Raw genomic sequence first — 6,489 nt, forward strand, 5'->3', positions numbered from 1 at the left:
TACCTGCTAATCATCCTCTGCTGGCCCTGCTTCCTCCTCTGACCTGGTGGTCCTCTTTGTGACCAGTGTAGTCCTTACATTCCCCAGAACTAAGGTTTAGAACAGAGAACGGTTCCTTTGTGCTGCCAGGTGGGCTGTTCAATTAGACTAGTGGTTCTGTCTAGACTTCCAGACTGCTCTCAACAAGAATTGTTTTTATGTTTGTTTTACCTGTCTCCACAGAGCTGAGCTTTCAACACACAGAGGAACCGTAATCCCTATTTGTTAAACATAAGGTAAACAACGCACCAGTCAATTAATGAACAGTGCAGTCAGCCCAACCCTCTGCTCCTCTGCCTTTAGGAAGCATCACTGTATTCTATACAGTAACAAAGCAGAACTGTGTCCACTGACTAAAGTCAGGCCGGCTGGTGAGACTCCACAACACACTACCGCTCGGGAAAAGAAAATGCTTTCTTTTTGACCAGCTCTGTGAAGAAGATGCAAGGATCTGAAAGAGTGGCATTTTGTAACATTGAGGCCGTCCATGTGTACTCCCTCTGTAGTTTCTGGTATAGGCTTGCAATGTCTGTGTGATAGTTAGATGATTGTCAACCTAACACAGCGTAGAATCACTTGTGAAAACTTAAGTGAAGGATTTTCTAAATTGGGTTGACCTATGGGCATGTCTGTGAAGATTGTCTTAATTAACTCAAGTGGGAAGAATCAGCCCACTGAGGGTGGTGCCATTCCCCAGTCTTGGGTGGGAGTGGGGAGAGGGTGTCCTGAACTGTTTTAGAGTAGGAAAGTCCAGCTTAGCACCGGCAAGCAAGCCAAGCGAGCTTCTATGTACTCACCTGTCTTTGCTTCTGATTGTGGACATAATATAAACAACTGTCTCAAGCTCCTTTTGTGTGACTTTCCCACAATGGTGGACCACAAACAGGAATTGTGAACTGAAATAAACCCTTTCTCCCTTTGGTTGCTTTTTGTCAGGGAACTTTATCACAGCAACAGAAATGAAACTGGAACACCCAGTTTTACTATTCCAGAGAGAATTAAGCCAACAAACACTGCAAGGCAGGAGTAGCTAACCCTGCCAAGAGATGACCTGCCCTCCTTTAATGACAGTTGTGGCTGTCTCAGTTTATAGCACCCACAAAGCCCTGGCAGGGCTTCCAGTCTTCTTAGACAAGATGCTATTATCACAGTGATGCTGAAGACTGGCTAATAACAGGGGAAACATCTTTGGCTTCAATAGCTCTAATTATATTTCTGTGAAACCTCAAACCAGTTGGCATACAAATTGCATAAAGAAAAATATGAGTTGTGTGTGTAAAGTTAATTTTACTAGATCCCGTGATGCTCCTGCTGCTGTTTCCCTAACATGGTGAACTACTAATTAGAGAGCTAAGTGGCTTAGAGGTCAAGTTGTCATCTGCACAAATTGGGGTTTTGAATGGCTGGTGGGAGGAGTCAGGGGTGTCTGGGATTTGACCTCTGAATGATACCCAGCCGCTCTTTCTGTCTCAAACCACAGAAAAAGATGGTGTGAGGCTTGCCAGTCTTAGGCAGAAGAATCGCTGTTGGGGTGAGAGTAAACATGTAAGTGAGAAAGCAAAACAAAACACGTGGTCTGCATGGTCACAAACAAGCTGAACATGGAGGGCTGTATTCATAAGTATTCCCAATCCAACTTCGGTAACTAATCTTTCAAGCAGTTGTAATGCAACATCAAGGTCAATCTCTGTGATTTTAAAAATGCTCCCAGGAAAGTACCTGTGTGCCTTCCAGGGTGCTTTGTGTCTGACTACCACCTGTGCGTCTCCCAGGGTGCTTTGACTATAAACTCTGCTTCAGAGTCCTGAGGCCTGATTTGCCTAAACCTTGTTCTGTTTCCTTCCCTAGACTGTGATTTTCAAGTCCATGAAAGTTTAAAACAAACACAGCCACCAATACACAGCCATGTGATACAGGGGAAGAAAGGCAATCAGCCCACCACAGCTCACCAGCCTCCCTATTCCTCAGAGAAACCATCCAGTCTACAGAATGCTACATCCCCTACAGGGGACATCTGCAGGTCCACTGTCATCTTCCAGAACAGATTCCTCGGCCCATAGAGAAGACAGGAGATGGCAGACTTCCCCATCCGTAATGAGACTGGCTCCAAATGTGCCTCAGAGGTAAAATGCCCAAATCAAGAGCAGCCTAATGCCAACGTGAACCCTCTGGGGGATCCACTGGCTTGACCAGCAACAATTAAAAGACCAAATTTTATCACGCACCCACAACAAAATCAAAAGGACATTGCATTGTGCCTAAAAGCCCGGGTGTCCAGTTCTACGGCATTCCCTGGAAATACAGCCCAAAAAGAATTATCTACAAATTTAAAAGGTGCCCAGTAAATAGGTGCTAAATATATTACCATATATTCACATGATGAAATACTACAGAACAATTACATACCATGTTATTAAGTAAGGATAGCACTAACCTGCTGGGCATGTGACACACACCTGTAACCCCAAGAAGATGATTAGTTCAGAACAACTGGGCTACGTACAAAACCTTACCTCAGACAAAAGGAAGAAAACGAGGAAGAGATCCAAAGCACTCAAAATATGTCGTCTGTCCCAAATATTTTAAATACGTGAACAAGTTCATTGTAGGCATTACACTAATTTAATGCTTATAGACTTGTGAGGGAGCTATTAGTATTACTATCCTGACTACAGTAAGGCACAGGGAAGTTAGGCGATTCCTGAGAGCTGCATAGCTGAGTAACAGACTTGCGCAGGATAATATGCAGTGGCATAGAAAGATGCTTTTGCCATAATAGCAAGTAAAAGTTTGCAACCACATGCTGACATTGTAGAAGAGCTACACATGTCGGTGCGGACATACGTGTTCCAACGTCTGCCCGGGGGACTACAAAGAAATGCATGGCAATTTCCACAGTTGATGAGAACTCAGTACTTTTTTAAATTCTTTCTAAATATTCAAGATGTTCTAGAACGTATACGTATTCCTTTTATAACCAGAAAAAAAAAAAAAACACAGTGTTTAAAAACTGAAAAGCTTGGCTGAGGCCGAAGGCCCAGGGTGCACATTTCCTTTCATTGGCGTGCTCGGACTTCCCGGGATCACACGCATGTTGGTCTGGCAGCACCGGCACTGAAAACCCAGGCATTTTTCAAATGAGTGTTGGCATAAAGCAACAGCCTAAGCTTCACATTCAATAATATCTCCCTTAAGAGCACCGTTAACCAGATTCACACATTGATTTCCACGAGACTCACTGATGAAAGGAGGCCTGTGAGGTTTGACTTACACATACAACTGGAAAGAAAAGGGCTCTGTTATAACAACTGTCGTCTGATGTACTTGAATTTTAGTGGAATTAAAGTTCTAAATACATGTGTTCCCCTGCTAACATGAGAAAAAAATTCAGCCAGTTATGAGTGGTCAACAGATCAGCAGGAGGAAGCTAGCTCCTTGGCTCTATTTTCATAGGTTCTTTATGCAAAGATGTGGAGGAAGTAGAACATTCTAGAAAAGAAAACTATCATAGCATTGGCCAAAAAGCCAGAAAAAACAACAGGTTCATTAGATTCAGCCTCCTATTTAAAATTATAGTTCAAATGTATTGATATGTGCACACACACATGAACATATGCATATTTTTAAAAGTTACAGCAAAGACAAAGCTGAAAGGGAATCTGGGGAAATATCTACAGTGTAAATGTGAATTTTATTAATATAAAAGATAAGTAAGAGCTGTGGAAAAGGAAGCACTTGCCCAGCATATGAAAGGCCTGGGGTTCAAGCTTCAGCACCCTAAAATAGAAACGAATTAGGAGTACTTACAAACAATACAAAAAAGATAAGAAACAGCAACGGAAAGTTGCCAAATGATACAAATACGAAAATCCAAATAGACCATAAATATATAAAAATAACCAATACACACACACACACACACACACACACAGAGAGAGAGAGAGAGAGAGAGAGAGAGAGAGAGAGAGAGAGAGAGTATATGTTAGATCCATGAGTTCTGGTAAGAAGAAATAACCAAAAGACACCACTAATAAGAAAATAACGTATGTGACCTTCTCTGAGTAAAATTAAAAAAAAAAACATAGCAAGGGTATATATATAAACTATTGAATTAAATTATTAAATGAGGTTCCATTTTTATTTTATACTTTCACGTCTTACAATGTACAGAAATTACTTTAAACCAAACAACTTCCTTTCAAGCCAGGCATGGTGGCTCGTGCCTGTGTCCCAGTACTCAAGAGACTGGAGCAAGGGACTGACTGCAAATTAAAGCAACCTTGTCTACATGGCAAGTTCCAGGCCAGGCTGGGCTACATACAAAAGAAATACACATATGCAGAGGCCACTCATGGACTTCATATCACTAATCAGCAAACACACTTAAACCTTTTATGAAATGTCTGCTCATAGCAATTCCAGCAAAGCAATAAAAGTACTTTTGATGTACTTGTTATGTTGTTTTTTTTTAATTTGACTCAGAAAAGGTCACATAAGTTATTTTCTTTTTTAGTGGTGTCTTTTGGCTATTTCTCCTTACAGGAACTCATGGATGTAACATATACTCTGTGTGTGTGTGTGTGTGTGTGTGTGTGTGTGCTTGCGTGTGTGCATGTGTGTGTCTTTGTGTGTGTGTGTGTGTGCATGCACACACATGTATTGGTTATTTTTATATATTTATTGGCTACTTGGATTTTTATATTTGTACCATTTCCCACCTCCCTTCACTGTTTCTTATCTTTCCATATTGGAATCTAGAAAACTCCAAATTTGGAAGGATTTTGAGTAAAGGCAGATGTTCTTTGGCCCCTCACATGACACGGTGAGGTGCTGGCACACTCCTCCAGTGCACTTTAAGTCTCCTCTAGATCACATGTAATATCTAGCACATTGAAATGTTGTGCTAATGTTTCCTATGGTCTGGTGTTCAGAGTAATGAGAAGAAATGTGTTCATGCTCAGGACGTACACAATTTTTTTCTTTCAATATATTTAGCCTGAGACCCCAAGGATGTGACATCCACAAATACAGAGAACTGACTACACTTTAAAAATAGTCATGGAAAAAACATAGTTTAAAAATATAGGGGTTGGGGATTTAGCTCAGTGGTAGAGCACTTGCCTAGCAAGCACAAGGCCCTGGGTTCGGTCCCCAGCTCCGAAAAATTGAAAAAAAAAATATGTATATATATATATATATATATATATCAAGCCTGGTGGTGTACACCTATACTCCTAGCATTCCAGAGGCTGGTGAGACTCGGGCCAGCTGGAGCTGCCCAGCGAATTACTCCGAGGTTGATACACTAAAGAAATGCATGCAGCAGAAAAGCCGTCCATACCAATCTACCTCATGAGCACAACAAGCTACACCAACACAAATATCCATCCACAGGACACAGCTGGGATCTTTTTTAAGCAGAGAGACATATTTGCACTTCCTCCCTGATTTCCTTGCACAGGAATTCCTAGAGCCTTTGGAATTTGTAATGGATGGGGTGAGAGAGGTATCTCTTGGAAATCTGTGATGAGCTGAGGGGTTCTTGGGGGATAGAGGATGTGACCCATCATCACTGGATTACAATTTCCCCCATTCCTCTACCCTGACCTTCCTGTGCTCCAATCCATGGCCTCTGGGGAAAGAACAGAGGCAAGAGACAAGACTACAGTGTAGGCATGGTGGCATTCAAGAGGCTGTAGAAACAGATCTTAAGTTCAAAGACAATCTGGGCTCCATATACAGCAAAACTGCATCTCAAAAACAAGCAAACAAACAAACAAAAACAACAAAAAAAAAAAAAAACAAAAACAAAAACACCACCAATGACCAATGAGCTAACCGAGTACGTACAGTAAAAATGGTAAAAACATTAAACAACAGAGTTTGGAGGGTTCCCTCACAAGTGAACAAGAACACATCCATATGATGGAGAATGAGGAAAATGAGGAGAAGCCCCAAGTCCCACAAAATAGAGAGGTGCTCCCAAGCTCAGACCCTTTCAGACTTCACTCATGCCATCCAGATATTGGTTTGTACACTTCACATGCTATTGTGAAAAGTTGGCAACTGTCAGCGTTCCCTCATGGAACTCTGATTGTAGCCAAGTTGGACAGAACTTGTTGGTGACCTGGTGGCCCTACCTGCAACTGGCATTTGAAATGAGAGTAAGCTTGTGGTACTGAGCCTATAACCTGTGAGGCAGTTACTGTAGGAAGTGAAGCCACTGGGCTGAAGAACTGAAGGACTGGGTTGCAGCACTCTGTGTGCACCTGGGAGGAAATCTGTCCTCTTTCAAAAAGATAGGGAGGGAGAGATTGGTCAAAGGATAAAGATTTCAATTAGGATGACTAAGTTCAAGAGATCTGCTATATAACATGGTGACAATAGTTAGCAACAATGTATTCTTGAGAAGTGCTGGACAGAGGGTGGAGCTCAATGAAGAGGGCTTAC

At 41.9% G+C, this 6,489-nt stretch overlaps 1 pseudogene; it reads right to left on the minus strand.

Annotated features, from left to right (window-relative positions):
* Positions 1-6,489, minus strand: part of Alg13l-ps1 (ALG13, UDP-N-acetylglucosaminyltransferase subunit like, pseudogene 1) — a 161,585-nt pseudogene that overhangs the window by 119,675 nt on the left and 35,421 nt on the right.

Source organism: Rattus norvegicus, chromosome 2, assembly GCF_036323735.1.
Source record: "Rattus norvegicus strain BN/NHsdMcwi chromosome 2, GRCr8, whole genome shotgun sequence".
Lineage (NCBI taxonomy): Eukaryota > Metazoa > Chordata > Mammalia > Rodentia > Muridae > Rattus > Rattus norvegicus.